The following is a 15,579-nucleotide window of genomic DNA, read 5'->3' as shown; positions in this document are numbered from 1 at the left end:
AAAACTGAAATCATGAACCTCCAAACAGAAGACTGCAAGAACAGACAAGATTCAATCAAAAAGGTCCTAAAATATGATACCACAAGTTGAAGACTACATTTTAAAACTTTAAAAAATTATTTTTATTTATATAAAGGGGAAAATTTCATGTAGTTCATACATACAGTTTTAGAAACATAATGACACTTCTCATTCTATGCTGCTTTTTTCCTTCATACCCACTCTCCCTCCTTGTAGCATTCTTCTTCTGATTTACTTCCCAAAGCCTGAGATGACTGGGGCTGGGCCAGGTTGCAGTTTAGAGTTGGCACTTAATTTAAGTCTTCACTGGGTGTACAGGAACCCAAATTACATGAGCTATCAACACTACCTATCAGGGTCGCTATGAACAGAAAGGTAAAGTTGGAAACCAAATCAGATATGAAATCTAGGCTGATATGATATGGGATGTAATTTTGTTAACTTTTGTCAAGTGTCCATCCCAAAAGAATAGAGTTTATATTTTCTTAATAAAAGACTAAAAATAATTTGAAAACAATACATTTAAACAATACATTTAAAGAATGACAAAATTGCAACTGAAATATGAAGTGATCAGTATCCCATAATCTTGAGGAATTATAAAGTGTAGGAAAAGATTAAATTTGAACCGAGGGCTATTTAATGTTCAGTGGCACAATGGTTGTTACAATAATTCTATTGAGGAAGTAATGGAACCCCATCACTCTACATGCCTCTGCACTGAATACCATTTCAGTTATTGCAAAATAAATTCATTTTTTAATTTTTTCGTAAAATTGATTTAATGTTGAATAAAGAGTTTTAAATGGGATTCTACAAATAATTATGTTTTTTATGGACAGAAGTTTAAAGACTTACGAGGGGAAAGATAAGTGCGACAAAAATGTTGAATTAATAAAGTCAAATATAAATGACAGGAGCTAGAAAATTTAAGAAAAGGAGAAGTGTGGTATAAGCCTATAGATATAGGAACAAGCAATTTTCTGAAATTAGCTGAGAGCAACATTGGTTAAATTAAAAATAACCACTTAAGTATGAAGAACGGAGGTTTGAGGATGGTGGGTAGGAGACCATGTAAATGAAAGTCTTTATTTTCCTAACTGATAAATGTTTAAATCATCAGTAAGTGATATTATATGCTTATTGTTTATATTTAGAAATAATTAGTAAATAAATAAAAATAGAAAAATAAAAGGGGTTTTCTTTGTGAAAAGGGACTAGGGGTTGATGGACAAAGATGGAGATGAAAGCTGATAGCTTTTTATTGTATTTTCTGTCAACATTATATTATTACCATACATATGTAACTTCTTAAAACTTATATTTTCACCGAACAGAGCAATCTTATTCTCAGCTATCTTTATAAAAGCATATTTCAATAATTAATCTGATTTTATTTATTTGCTATTTTTAGCTATGCTATTGTGTTATGTGTGAGATGATCAAAGCAGATGTTTTATGAGCTGCTCACCCACAGTGGGTCTCTTCCTCACGAAGCCAATTTTTGAGCTTGGAGAAAGCAAAGCAGCAAAGAACTAGTAGGTATTAAAACTGCATGCAGGGAGGATGACTCCAGAATCCCCAAACCAAATATCCACAAATATGGCAATAAAAGAAAAATATACTGACAAGGCAATCTGAACTGAGTCCAAAGCTCTTGGCTATACATTAGATGCTCAAGTGCTAATTGTAGCCAGGAGAGGGGAAATCTTGCAACCGTTAAGCATTCACATGTGTGTGTGTGTCGGGGGGGGGGGAGGGGATGTTAAAGGCGAAAAAAATTCAGACATATCAGCAGGTGTATTTGATTGCCCTGACATTTTCCCTGCTGATATTAAAGAAAAAGGACTAGTGTTCTTAATGTGATAACAGCAACCTCTTTGATTTAGCCTGCTGCAAATGACATAAAATTTGAATAATGTTTCCAAGTTGAGTGAGTACCTTGGAGGTGTTATTATAATGATGACGGTAGTCATAAAAATATTTTATGCAGTTTCTCTCATATGAAAATTAACATGCACCTTTCACATCGCTGTACTATAATTAATGCCATATGTCTTCTTTATTGAAAAGACAGTTTGGGATAATGTACCAGGAGAACATTCTTTCAAGACTGTTTTAAATTACATTACTACTTACTAAAAACATCATTTTCTGCAAATACCATCAGAAAATTACCACTTTTGATAAGATCAGATTTTATTTCCATACAACATATTTTGTCATTGTTTACCTGGATAAAGTATTTTTTAGTATAAAAAAACTATCCTTCATTCTCTCTCTCCTTTTTTAAAATTTTCTATTATGTGAGTATCTACTTCTTCTACTTCTTCTTTAGATCATTTAATAATGTTTCGAACAATATTTTATTGTGTTTATTTGTAGAATAATGATGTTTAAGAAAGTTCTATAACATTTAGCTCAAACATTTTCTACTTTCATGTGCATTTTCATCATCTTTTTTTAAAAATAATTTTATTGAAATATGGAAATGAAATGTATTCTTGTCTTTTGGTGTGGATACTAAAATTATAATATTATTTTTTAATTTCATTTTTAGATGAATAGTGACTCACATAAAGTCATAAAATTGTACACAGAGTTCCTGCGTGCCTGCCATTTACCATCTCTCAATTGCAACATCTGAAATAACTACAGTGAAGGCAGAGAGGACTGACTGCAGCTAACGAGACTGCAGACCTAGCTTGATTTTCAGTATCTTTTTTTTCTCAATGCAATCTTTTAAGTGTACAAGTAATGGGCTTCAATAAATACTCTCATACTCCACTGTAATCACATTAAAGTTAGGATATATTATGCATTTTCAATGCAAAACTTTTTCTAAGAACATTTTTTCAACCAATCCTTTTGATTCAAGTCTCTGGAGATTATAATTTGCTCTCTATCACTAAAGATTATTTAGCCTTTCTAACATTTTTACAAATGGAATCATAGAGTATGAATTCAGTTGCATCTTATGTATTTCCCACATTTGTTTATATTCATCTATGCTGTTGCCTAGTTTGCTTCATTTTACTGTTTAATAGTATTCCATTATATAAATCAAATACATTTTATCAGTTCAGTTGGTATAAGTATTAGAGCTATTTTCAATTCCTAGCTTTATGAATAAAGGTATTATAAATAAATATGCAACAGTTTTTTTAAAAAAACTATTTCAGAGGCAGAGAGACAAAATCAGACAGAGGCAGACGAGATGTGTGTCTGTGTGTGGTGGGGGAGTGATCACTTCTGCTTATTCACTCAACAGATGATTGCAATATCTAGGACTGGCCTCCCCTGGAGCCAGGAGCTAGAGACATAATCCAGGTCTCCCACATGTGTGGCAGGAACCCAATTACTTAAACCATTACCATTGCTTCCCAGTGTCTGCAATATTTGGAAGCTGCAGTCAGGAGCCAGACCTGGGAGTCAAATCCAAGCATTCCAATGTGGGACACAGATGTCGTAAATGCTAAGATGAATGCCATTCCTCCAAGTCTTTTGATAGGATAACTGTTTTTATGTTTCTTTATTAAATACTTAGAAATGCATTATGTCTTGACATAGTAGGGACATGATTAGAAATAGCAAAACTGTTTCCAAAGCAGTTCTATCATTTTAATTCCCACCTAAAATGTGCAAGTATTCAAATTGTTCCACAACCTTGCCAATAGTTGTTGCCATCTTTTTAATTTTTTTTTTTTAAGATTTTCTCTTTTACTTGAGAGGCAGAGTTACAGATGGAGAAGGAGAGACAGAAAGGTCTTCCATCCACTGGTTCATTCCCAAAGTAGTCGCATTGCCTGGAGCTGGGCGGATCCAAAACCAGGAGCCGGGAGCTTCTTCTGGATCTCCCACATGGATGCAGGGGCCCAATCACTTGGACAATCTTCCATTGCTTTCCAAGGCCATAGCACAGAGCTGGATTGGAAGAGGAGCAGCCAGGACTAGAACCAACACCCATATGGGATGCCGGTGCCACTGGAGGAGCCTTAGCCCACTAAGCCACAGAGCCAGTCTCTGTTTTTTTAATTTCTAGTTATTCTATTGGGTAGAGAATTCTACCTCATTATAACATTAACTCAGTTTCTTCTAATAACTAATGATGCCAAGCATTTTTATTACATATTTGCCATTTATATATCCTGTTTTATGAAATGACTATTAAATATTTGACCCATTTTCTATTGCATCAATTGTTCTTCCTGTTATTGCTTCTAAGTTTATATGACATATATTTCTATCAGGTACATGTACTGTGAATATTTTTCCTAACCTCTGACTTTCTTTTTTGTCTTAGTCCATTCAAGATGCTATAGCAAAATGCTGTAACCTGGATAATGTACAAACAGCAAAAATTTATTTCTCACAGTTCTGGAGGCTGGGAAATTCAAGACCAAGGCAATGGCAGATTTGGTGTCGAGTGAGGGTCTGCCTCCCTGATCATAGAGTCTTCTATGAGTCCTAATATGGTAGAATGGATTAACTAGCTCTTTGTAGTTTCTTTTATAAAGACACTAATTCCAAACATGAGGGTTTTGACCATGTAAGTGAGGATTTCTTTCTGAACTTTTCATTGTGTTACATTAAACTGTACATTTATATTTTTGCCAATAACACATTATCTTTATTGCTGTTGCTTAATGATACATTTAAGTTCATGGTAGTACAAGTCTTTCAAGATTATTTTTTAAAACTGCCTGCTATATTCCACAGAACCATTTTAGGTTATTTGCATCTTCACATCCACTTTCAAATCAATTTATCAATTTCTAACAAATTATCTGTTATTTTTTTCTATTTGAATTTCATTAAATCTATAGATTACTAAGGGAAAAGTTAACACCTTAGTAACACCTTAGTAATTTTGAATCTCCTAGTACATGCGCTAGCTACAACTCAGATTTTATTTAGGCCTCTATCCACTTTGTTGGCGTTGTTCTTTTTTTTTTTTTTTTCTTCCAGTATTCAGGGCTAGTATCTGTTTTGATGAATTAATTTCCTAGTATTTCATATTTTAATGCGTCATATCCTTTTAAATTAACTTCTACACTCTTTTTAAAGATTTATTTATTTATTTGAAAGGCAGAGTTACAGAGAGAGAGAGAGAGGGAGAGACAGAGAGGCCTTCCATATGCTGGTTCACTCCCCAAATGGCAGCAATGGCCAGGGATGGACCATGCCAAAGGCAGGAGCCAAGAGTTCCCTCTGGGTATCCTACTTGGGTGCAGGAGTCCAAGCACCTGGGCCATCTTCAGCTGCTTTCCCAGGTACATTAACAAGGAGCTGGATCAGAAGTGGATCAGCTGGGACTCAAACTGCACCTGCAAGGCGTTTAAGCACCACAAGTGGCATGTTTATCGGCTGCACTACAGTACCAGTCCTACACGCATTCGCAGAATGAGGTAGCAGAAATACAGTTAATCCAGCAACCGTATTTATTATTCTACTCTATAGCCTCACAACTCAATATAAATTTGATCATTTTCAGGACTAAAAAACACCCTTCTATTTACCACAATCTATTTTAGTTTTAACAAGTGATTCCACATATTAGAAGGACTCCTTCCCTCAAAGTAAAAGTTATGATATTAACATTTTCACCAATTAAATATCATCTGAAGTTACTAAAAATGAAGACTATTTGGCATTTAACATAAGTCCCTCCGATACGTGAAATCCACTATCAAGCTTATTTCTTTGTTTTCTGATGTAGCTTTTGTCGAGGTTCAACATCACAAGTTTATCCACTAGGTAATTATGTGGTGTGATCTGTGGTATTACTAGGCCAAGACACTCTTGTGCATACAACTTCCAGCATATGAACCAAACACCATACTTGCAGAATGATCTTTTTAGTACTTAGTATATTGAGGAAATCATCTCCCCAAACACTGATGATACAACATTTTCACAACTAGCATGCACAACAGTTAAATGGATTTATTTTTTGTTTAAATATCCAGGAACAGTTGGTCAACACTAATCTTGTTTGTTTCTCAAAGTTTTCACAGTTTAGTGTTGCACTGAATTAGTACTCCAAAACAATTACTACTGCAATAAAGAGCTATTTATCTCTTTTGTGCATAGTTTTATATTCATTTCTTTATTTAGACTAGATGTAGACTATATTAGGTAAACATGAAATATGACTCCAACTATAATTCCATACAGGTTTAGCTAATCAAGAGAAAAGGTCAATAATTACCATAAGTGAACATGAACTCTTTACCCCAGAGGTAAGCCAGATAAAATGAGAATTTTATTCAATCAAAAAGGAAAATAAAGTGTCATAAGCCCTTTAGCTCATTGATAAGTTCAAGGTTGTTAGTTGTGTATTTTCAAAAACTATTTGAGTATAGTAGATGGCTACAAAAGCAAGATGTTTCAGGAGAGAACAAATATTGAGAAATAAGCGTTACTTGAGATTCAGGTTAAAAAGTAGTAATATCTGATTTTCAAAAAAATCTATATATCCAGTGATTAAAATTTTACTTATGCTTAAGTGGTTATTATTTTACAAAAAGATTCTTCATCAAAGCTTTACTTATAGAGTTTGAATATAGTTTATTTGAAATGCTTTAGATAAAAAGTCTTTCAGTTTATGATTTATTTAGGGATATTTGCATATATATAATACAATATTTTGGTAGGGAACCCCAAATCTAAACTCAAAATTTGTTTCTGTTTCTTATGTACCATTTACACACAGAATGAAGATAACTTTAAATGTTTTTTTACATACCCATCACATGAGGTCAGGTGTAAATATTTCCATTTGTGTCATGTCGGTACTCAAAAATTTTCAGTTTCTAGTATTTTGAGTTTTTAGTGTTTGGATTACGACTACTCAAACTGTAGTAAGAAACTCTTAAATACAATTAAACTGTTATTATTATTATGTCACGTCATCAGATAATCATCACGGATTAATATGTGCTGAATTGACCAGAGCGTTCACTATTCCAAGTGATGATGACCTTGAACAAAGAAATTATAGTTTCTTAAATATATGATTTTCTAAGATTATTTAAAAATACATTTCATAATATTGAAAACATGTCAAAGTATACTAAGCTAAAAATCATCATTTGAATTTAAATGTGTCATTAACTACTTCATCTTAAAATTGGAGATCACCTGTAAGAAACCAGCACCAGCCTGAGAATATTACAGGTGAATCCGGCTACTGAGATAAGGACACCTGATGTATATGTAGAAGAAATCTCTAAAAAAGAAAAACCCCACTTTAATTTGGTTCAATTTTGAGAGTGGATTAGTTACTGAAAGGAAAGTATCCTTTGGTATTCAAAGTAGCACCTCTTCCATAATTCTAAAAGGTAATTACTATGACAAATGCATACACAGTTTTTTAAATGCAGATCTTAGAGCTCTGATTCTCAACTGTAATTAAACCAGATACTGGATGCCACCCTAGGCAATGGAACATTATGTAGGAGAAAATAAGCTATTCTGTTTGGGCAAGAAGTAATAACACATTCAGTTCTGGACACTTACTAAAATTTTTTTTTATTTTATTTCTAAGTTTTTAAAATTAGAGAGTGGGCTGGCATTTTGGCACAGTGGGTTAATATGCCACTTGTGACCCCGGCATTCTATTTTGGCTTTGGGGACTTTATTGATTTGCTTCTTATCTGTTTCTTGCTCATGTACCTGGAAAAGCAGTGGAAGATGGTTCCTGCCACCCAAGTGAGAGATTGAAATGAAGGTCCTGGCTCCTGGCTTCAGCTTTGCCCAGTTGTGTCAGGGGAGTGAATAAGCAAATAGAGGTGCACACTTCTCTCTCTCCCTCACTCTCTCACTCTCTCACTCTCTTTTTCTCTGTCTCTCACTTTGTCTCTCCCTTTCTCTCTGTCATCCTGCCTTTTGAATAAACAAGTCTGTCTTAATTGAAATGAAACAAAATATAATGAAATAAAATTAGAGGGAAATGTTTGCGGAGAAGAATTTATGAATGAGAAAACTTGTGTGTAGATATTCCAAGTAATTTTTATAAATTCTTATTGCCAGAAACTTTAAAATTGTGATTTCAACTGATGTAATTCCACTTATTTTTGAGGTCTTATTTTTTCAATTTAACATTTTTATTTACTTTTTTAAGATTTATTTTATATTTGAAAGACAGAGTTACAGAGAGATGCAGAGCAAGAGAGAGAGAGAGGTCTTCCATCCACTTGTACACTTCCCAAATGACCGCAATGGCCAGAGATGAGCTGATCTGAAGCTGGGAGCCAGGAGCTTCTTCTGGGTTTCCCACATGGGTGCAGGGAACCAAGGACTTGGGCCACCTTCTACTGCTTTCCCAGGCCATAGCAGAGAGCTGGTTTCAGAAGTGGGGCAGCCAGGACTAGAACCAGCACCCATATAGGATGCCGGCACTGCAGGCCAGGGCTTTATCCTCCTGCGACTCAGCACTGGCCCCATTTACTTTCTTTAATAAAGAAAAATTGTACATGTATAACACTTTATTTTGAAACATGGATGTGGGGACTTCAAAAATTTTCATGTAAAATGGAAAGAAGAATATTACCTAAATGTAATTTTTATTCCTCAGCATTAGCTCCATCAAATTCAAGATATATTTTCAAGTGATGATACTCATTTATTCCATTCCTATCATACTAGGGGTCCTAGGAACTTATCCATATCAATGAAATTTTGAATAATGACTGTCCTCCATAGACTTTTTAAGATTAGAAAAGGACAATAAGTTGGAAGGAGTCACATTACCACTTTAACGTGGATGCCTAATGATTTTTCATCAAGATTCTTACAAAATAACCCTTATTTGTTTTTTTGAGATTTTTAAAAATTTTTTTATTTAAGGAATACAAACTTCATGCATTTCATATATACAAATTTAGAAATGTAGTAATTCTTCCCACCCTACCTCCCTCCTGCCCCTACTTCTACCTTTTTTCCTCCTCCCTCTACTATTCCCATTCTTATTTTTTTTTATTTAGTAAATATAATTTCCAAAGTACAGTTTATGGATTAGAATGGCTTCCCCCCACCATAACTTCCCTCCTATCCGCACCCCTCCCATCTCCCGCTCCTTCTCCCATTTCATTCACATCAAGATTCATTTTCAATTCTCTTTATATACAGAAGATCAATTTAGTATGTATTAAGTAAAGATTTCATCAGTTTGCAGCCACACAGAACATAAAGTATAAAAACTGTTTGAGTACTAGTTATAGCATTAATTCACATTGGACAATGCACCTCCGCCCATATGGGTTGTCAGCACTACAGTTAGCAGCTTTACTCACTATGCCATAGTTCCGGCCTCAAAATTGCCCTTATTTGATGAGAGGAAAGAATACAAACATTGTCATGGTGGATAGGGATTCTCTGGGAAGAGTTACCCAGCACTTTTCTTATAAAGCTTTGGCAACCTTTTTCAAAATATTATCATAGTAAACAGCTTTTATTGTTCCTTTTCCCAACAGAAATTCAATAGGAAGAATGAATTGGGCATGGCAAAAATTTTAGATTGATCCACTTTTGCGTTAGATCATTTGCACTTCTTAGTAACCATTACTTTGATTTTGCTTTGTCTGCAGGATCATGCTTATCTTGCCTCATCTCTTTTTATATTCTCTGAAGAAATGCTTCCAAGTCTGGATCCCTCCTAATTAACATTCCCATTGAAATCTCTGCTCTTGTCTGTAGTTCTTAGTGCAACAATTTTGCACTTATCAGCTCAAGCAGGAAGTTTCCTACACTTTAATTTTTCAATAAGAAATGTGTACAATAAACCAGTTGAGAAGCTGGGGATGCCATTGATTCAACTGTTATCTATCAGTCCTCTTCAGTCAGGGCACAGACACACACGTTTATTTTCCTCACAAACTGCTGTGAATAGTTTGTCACTGTCTGTTTTATCTCTGTCTTCATCTTCTCCCCTCTTACAATTAGCCGCTCATATGTAAACCACTGGTTTCTTTGGGCAACTCTCCTTGTAAACTTTTAATAACTCACTAACAATTTCACCATTTTTCCACCCAAACTTCTTCATTAATTTGCTGTTTATATTTCATTGTATTTTAGCAGAAATCTTGTTGCTCTGAATGGGACTGATTTAAAACAATGTGTAATCTTTCTTAGAATCTTAAATTAGGCTATGTTCAGACATGTTGTAGCTAAATAATGCAGCAACTATTACAGTTTATACCCTATGGAGTTTATTTTGGTGTATTTTTTATGAAATCCATTCATAATTTTTTAAGGGAAAGGATTTATTGAGGGCAAACCCGACAGACCAAAGGGAAGGGGCAAAGAAGGAAAAAGAGAGAGAGGAGATCAAGAGAGACACCTGTTCAGGAACAGGTCCTGTTAAAACTTTGCTGGGGGGTGGGCAGGGAAGTAGGAGCAGCGAATTCCATTAGGGTGGGGGTGTAGCTGACACCTGTGGTTGGACCATGTGGTCACCTGGTGTCCAACAATGGCAGCAGGGGCTAGAGCCTAGGATGATTTCCGGGGCATAGATTGTGCCACAGATAAGACTGTATCAATTTTTATAATATACATTTTCCATGTATTAAAGATTCCTCATAATTTAAAAAAATATTTATTGATAAGAATGGTAGAGAGAGAGAGAAGTCTGGGAACCCAGTACAGACTTCCAGCACGAATATCAGGAAATCAATAATTTGATCCATCATTAATTCTCATTGACAGGAAGCTGGAATGAGGACTTGGAGCCAAAACCTGAACACATCTGCCCTGATTGGAGGTGCAGCTGTCTTCACTGACTTCTTAAAGACTAGGCTAGGTGGATATTGCTCATCTTACTTAAAGAGTTATTTGTCAAAAAGATCAAGTGATGTAGCATATCACAAACATGTTGTTTAAAATTCCTCTCTAGAAGAACATGTATCTTAGTTTTCTTGGACTTCTTTAACAAACTTTTATAAACTTAGTGGCTTTGAGAACAGAAATTTTAATTCCACAGTTCTGAAGTCTAGGTATTCCAAGATTAAGGTACTAATTAATTTTATTTCTGACGAAGGCCCTCTTCCTGGTTTGAAGATATCTGCCTTCTTATTGTTTCCTTCAGATGCACTAAGAAATACAGTCCTTCTCATGACATCACTGATAGTATACTGAGCTCTATACCCTCAATGCCTCATGTAAATCTGCATGCTTCATAAAGGGTTCTGATCAATTTTCAATCTAGAATAGTCTCTCAAAAGAGGCAGAAGGAAGTTGTAAGACATAGCCAATAAACCAGAGACAAGTAAAATTAAATCTTTGATATGGAAATTAACTTCACTTGTGATTTATGCCATCTCATTCTGAAGACATCCATATTTATGATGAACTAAAATACGCACATATACTACATACAGGAAGGTATCTGTGGTTATTCAAAAGGACAAAATCTTGCAATGGTGCACTGAATTATTCTTTATTTATTTCTCTTTCATCCCAAAACCTATAAGTGTGAAAGCCATTTTGAAAACAATATAAAATGGGGCCATTTCAAACCTTCACATGCATAAATCACAATATATTCTGAACATATTCTTATTAATAAGATGAGATTCAAAATTGTCTTAATTATAACAAAAATGTTCCTACTGATAAATTACATTAATAATTTATATATAAGGAAAATTACTTTCATCTTTACAAATATGAATTTAATGCACATTATCCTAAGTATTAAGTATAAAAAGATTCTTGCCTTTATAACGCTCATAGTCTCAAAGAGCTGAGTCCACATTAAAAATAAGTACCACACACTGCGTTTAAGTAATAATAATCCATTTACCAATCTAATAAAATTCTTCTGTATCAAATTAAAGGAAAAGTACAAGACAGAGAAATTTTCTCAGAGGTAGTGATATTGGAGTAAAAAAAACACCGTATAGATCTTCAGATAATATTATTCTGGATTACTGCAGATTATGAACCTGAAAAATTAGCTTCAATACTGTAGTATCTTTTCTAGTTTGAATGGTGTAATTTTAGGGTTTCATGAATCAATAAAATATGCTTTTGAAAAAAAGAAATATCAAAAGTCATCCCACTTCCCTTTCCGAATTTTCTATCACTACAATCTTGTTCACCCAGATTTTACTAGCATTTGAATTGTTCTTCTTTTGCAATACTTCATCTTCAATGCCGACATGTTTTTACACACACAAAAATGATATGCTTACATTTTACCCTATTTTTACTGAGACCTTTGAGCCATACACCAAACACTTTGTCAAATCTTGGAATATCATTATCCTTAGTCAATTCTTTTTCCTTTATGCGCAAGAATAAACAGACTGAAAGATGTGCATTTTGTAGCAAACCAATTCAGTTAAAATGCACATGTATTCTCTAAGGATTAAAAAAGAAACCCATAGCATTTGGGTTTGAAAAAGAAAAATCTCTTTCTCTGTTGAATGCTTGAGAAAGCAACTAGATAGTGGTTGTGAAATAAACTATCCCCTGCACTGCTATAAACAGAGCAAAACTTGCTTGGAAAAACAATTCTATGCAATGGGAAAATCTACATGCAATTATGATACTCTAATTAGAAAATGTCTCTTCTTGCCAAAAAAAGTTTGTATTCCAGCACTGGTATTCCTGCATTAGCACAGCATACGTAAGTCAGACACAGAATGGAGCACTCAGAAGTCCAAAGTTACTGAGTAAATAATTTTGGAAACTTTAGGTGTTTTATTGCAATTAAAAAAAAAAAAAAAACTTCTGGATATACCAGCTGATAAAGTCAGTAATAAAGGTGAACTTATGGAATGGTTGAAAATTGAAAAACTACTTCTAAGATCACAAATGCCTCAAAGCTGTTTGGGACAGAATAAAAAATGACAAAAGAACTCAGGCAGATCTTTAATGAGGAAGAATTAGAAACTCACATGTGAACCACTTCATCATACAGACTTTATTATTTTCTATATATTTCCATTTGAAACAGTGTTAATTATCATAAAGCCAAAAAATTGTTTAAACACTTTCAATTGAAGCATTGCAAGTAAACTGAATGAAATAGATCTACTTTTTAAACTCACGATTTTGACAATCTGCTGTAGTTAACTGAGTCAGAGCAGATTCAGATGCTCAGCTATCCTCCTGATCCCATCCCGATAAGCCTTCTGAGAAAGTAGACTACAAGTAGCTTCCCACATAGAAAAATCACCATTGATTTTTTATGATCTTACAGAAATTGATTTGCTACATTGGTAGTGTCAAATCAAGAAAACTATAGATTTATTTGAACAGGCACATTCCATTCTATTTAATACATCCCTCCTTTATTTCAAGGGGCATTTCTACAAAATTAGCCTGGAAAACCATGACAATAATGGACTTCACCTTCCAGAGGAGCCATCATGTTGAGATTCTCCATCATTCGCTCTCAACACCCATACATTCCTTTTTTAGTTTGTGTCTCAGAACATTGAGCACAAAGTACGCAGGAGTCTCATGAAGACTGAAAGAGGGTTTTAAGTGTTAGGAATCAACTTATTCTTATTTTTAGTATATTTGCTGCTGAAGTGAGCCCCAACTTATTTCTTTCTCTCTGTCCTTCCATATTAGTTCTTTGAGCTTTAATGAGTGTTGTGGACCACTTCACACCAACCTCGACAGGGCTTCTCAAACAAAACAATCAGCTGAGGCTTGCCCAGTAGCTTCATGTTGTATGTATACCTAATAATAGAGAAAAAGTATAATTGGCCCAGTTTGGGAAAATTGCACCTTGTTGATGTAGAGAAGGGCAACCAAAGTGGCACTAGAGACCTGAAAGAGAAAGATTTTTTTGGTGTTAATTAGAAACAAGAAGAAAAGAAGGTGAAATAATTGGCCTCTTGATGAGACACTGAAAATGGCAGTGTCATAACTGAATAGGGCTTTATTCGCAGCAACAGAGAATGATAACCAGCATCATGAAAGAATGTGAAGGCAGAAAAGCTCCTTATAATAGTACAAAGGAAATCTAAAACAAACAAGAATATTTACAGGAAAATGGCAAGATCATTTCATTATTGATCAAAACTAACCTTGGATATAAATAAACTAGACTCCCCAATTAAAAGATACCGAATGTTTGAATGGATTAAAAAGCAAAATCCAGCTATATGATACCTACAAGAAACACACCTCACCAACAAAGATACATGCAAATGGAAACAAAAAATGAGTGGGAATTACTATCGTAATATTAGACAAAATAGGTTCTAAGACAAAAACTGTCAATAGATACAAAGAAAGTCATTATATAATGATTAAGGGATCAGTTTAACAGGAAGATATGACTCTAGTAAATGGATATGCACCCCATGCTAGAGCACCCAGTTCTTTAAAACAAATGTCAATGGATCTAAAGGATGACATATGCTCCAGTGCAATCATAATTGGAGACTTTAACATCCCACTTTCATTAATGGACAGATCAAGTAGGCAAAAAAAGCAACAAACGCCAGAGTTAATCTACACTATGACCCAAACAAATCTGATGGCTATCTACAGAACATTTCATCCCACAACTGCAGAATATGCATTTTTATCAGTTTATGGAACATTTTCTAGGATAGATGATATGCTATGCTTTAAAAAAGGTCTCAATCAATTAAAAAAATGAAATCATACCATGTATTTTTTCTGACCACAATGGAATGAAGCTGGAAATTAATAACATAAGAAACTCTGGAAAACACACAAGCACATAGAGGCAGAACAGCATGCTACTGAATGAACAGTGAATCAATGAAGTAATCAAATTGGAAATTCAAAAATTCCTTGAAGCAAATACAGGTGATGCCACAACATATTAAAATTTAGGGGATACAGCAAAAACAGTGTAGAAAGTTTGTAGCAAGTAGTCCCTCATCAAGAAATTGAAAAGATATTAAATAAATGATTTAACAGTGCATCTCAAGGACCTAGAAAAACAAGAACAATCCCAAAATTACAAGGAGTTAAGAAATAATAAAAAATAGATAAGAAATAATAAAAATTGAAACAAAAAAAAGGAAAGCTCACAAAAATCAGTTAAATGAAGAGCTTGCCTTTTGAAAGAAAATAACAAAATTGATACCCCATTGGCCCAACTAACCAAAAAAGGGAAGGAGGGAAAGATCCAAGTTAATAAAATTAGAGACAAAAAGAAGTTGTTACAAATGATGCCACTGAAATAAAAAGAGTCATTAGGAATTATTAAAAAGAGCTGTATGCTGACAAATTGAAAAAATCTGGAAGAAATGAATAGATTTCTGAACACATATAATTTAGGAGAATGAAGATCTAGAAGACAATGAAATTCTAGAAAAATTAAATGGAGTAATAACCAATATGTAGATTTAATCAGTAATAAAACTCTCTCAATTTAAAAAAAAAATTCCAAGATTGGATTGCTTCATTGATGAATTCTTCTAAACATTTAAATAAAAGTAAATATAGTCCTTATGCTATTTGTTTAAATCTCTAGATTTAGCCATCTTACAGAACTCTTAATGAACAAACAACAAGAAAAAAAGAAACAAACAACTCCTATTGTTAAGGCAACAACAGGAG

At 34.0% G+C, this 15,579-nt stretch overlaps 1 pseudogene; it reads right to left on the bottom strand.

Moving 5' to 3' along the window:
- LOC103350619 (inositol hexakisphosphate kinase 2 pseudogene) overlaps positions 1-13,414 on the bottom strand; it is a 190,842-nt pseudogene extending 177,428 nt beyond the window's left edge.
- Positions 13,415-15,579: the final 2,165 nt, after the last annotated feature.

The sequence above is a fragment of the Oryctolagus cuniculus genome, chromosome 4 (genome assembly GCF_964237555.1).
Source record: "Oryctolagus cuniculus chromosome 4, mOryCun1.1, whole genome shotgun sequence".
NCBI classification, from domain to species: Eukaryota; Metazoa; Chordata; class Mammalia; order Lagomorpha; family Leporidae; genus Oryctolagus; species Oryctolagus cuniculus.
This window is presented reverse-complemented; position numbering and strand designations above follow the sequence as displayed.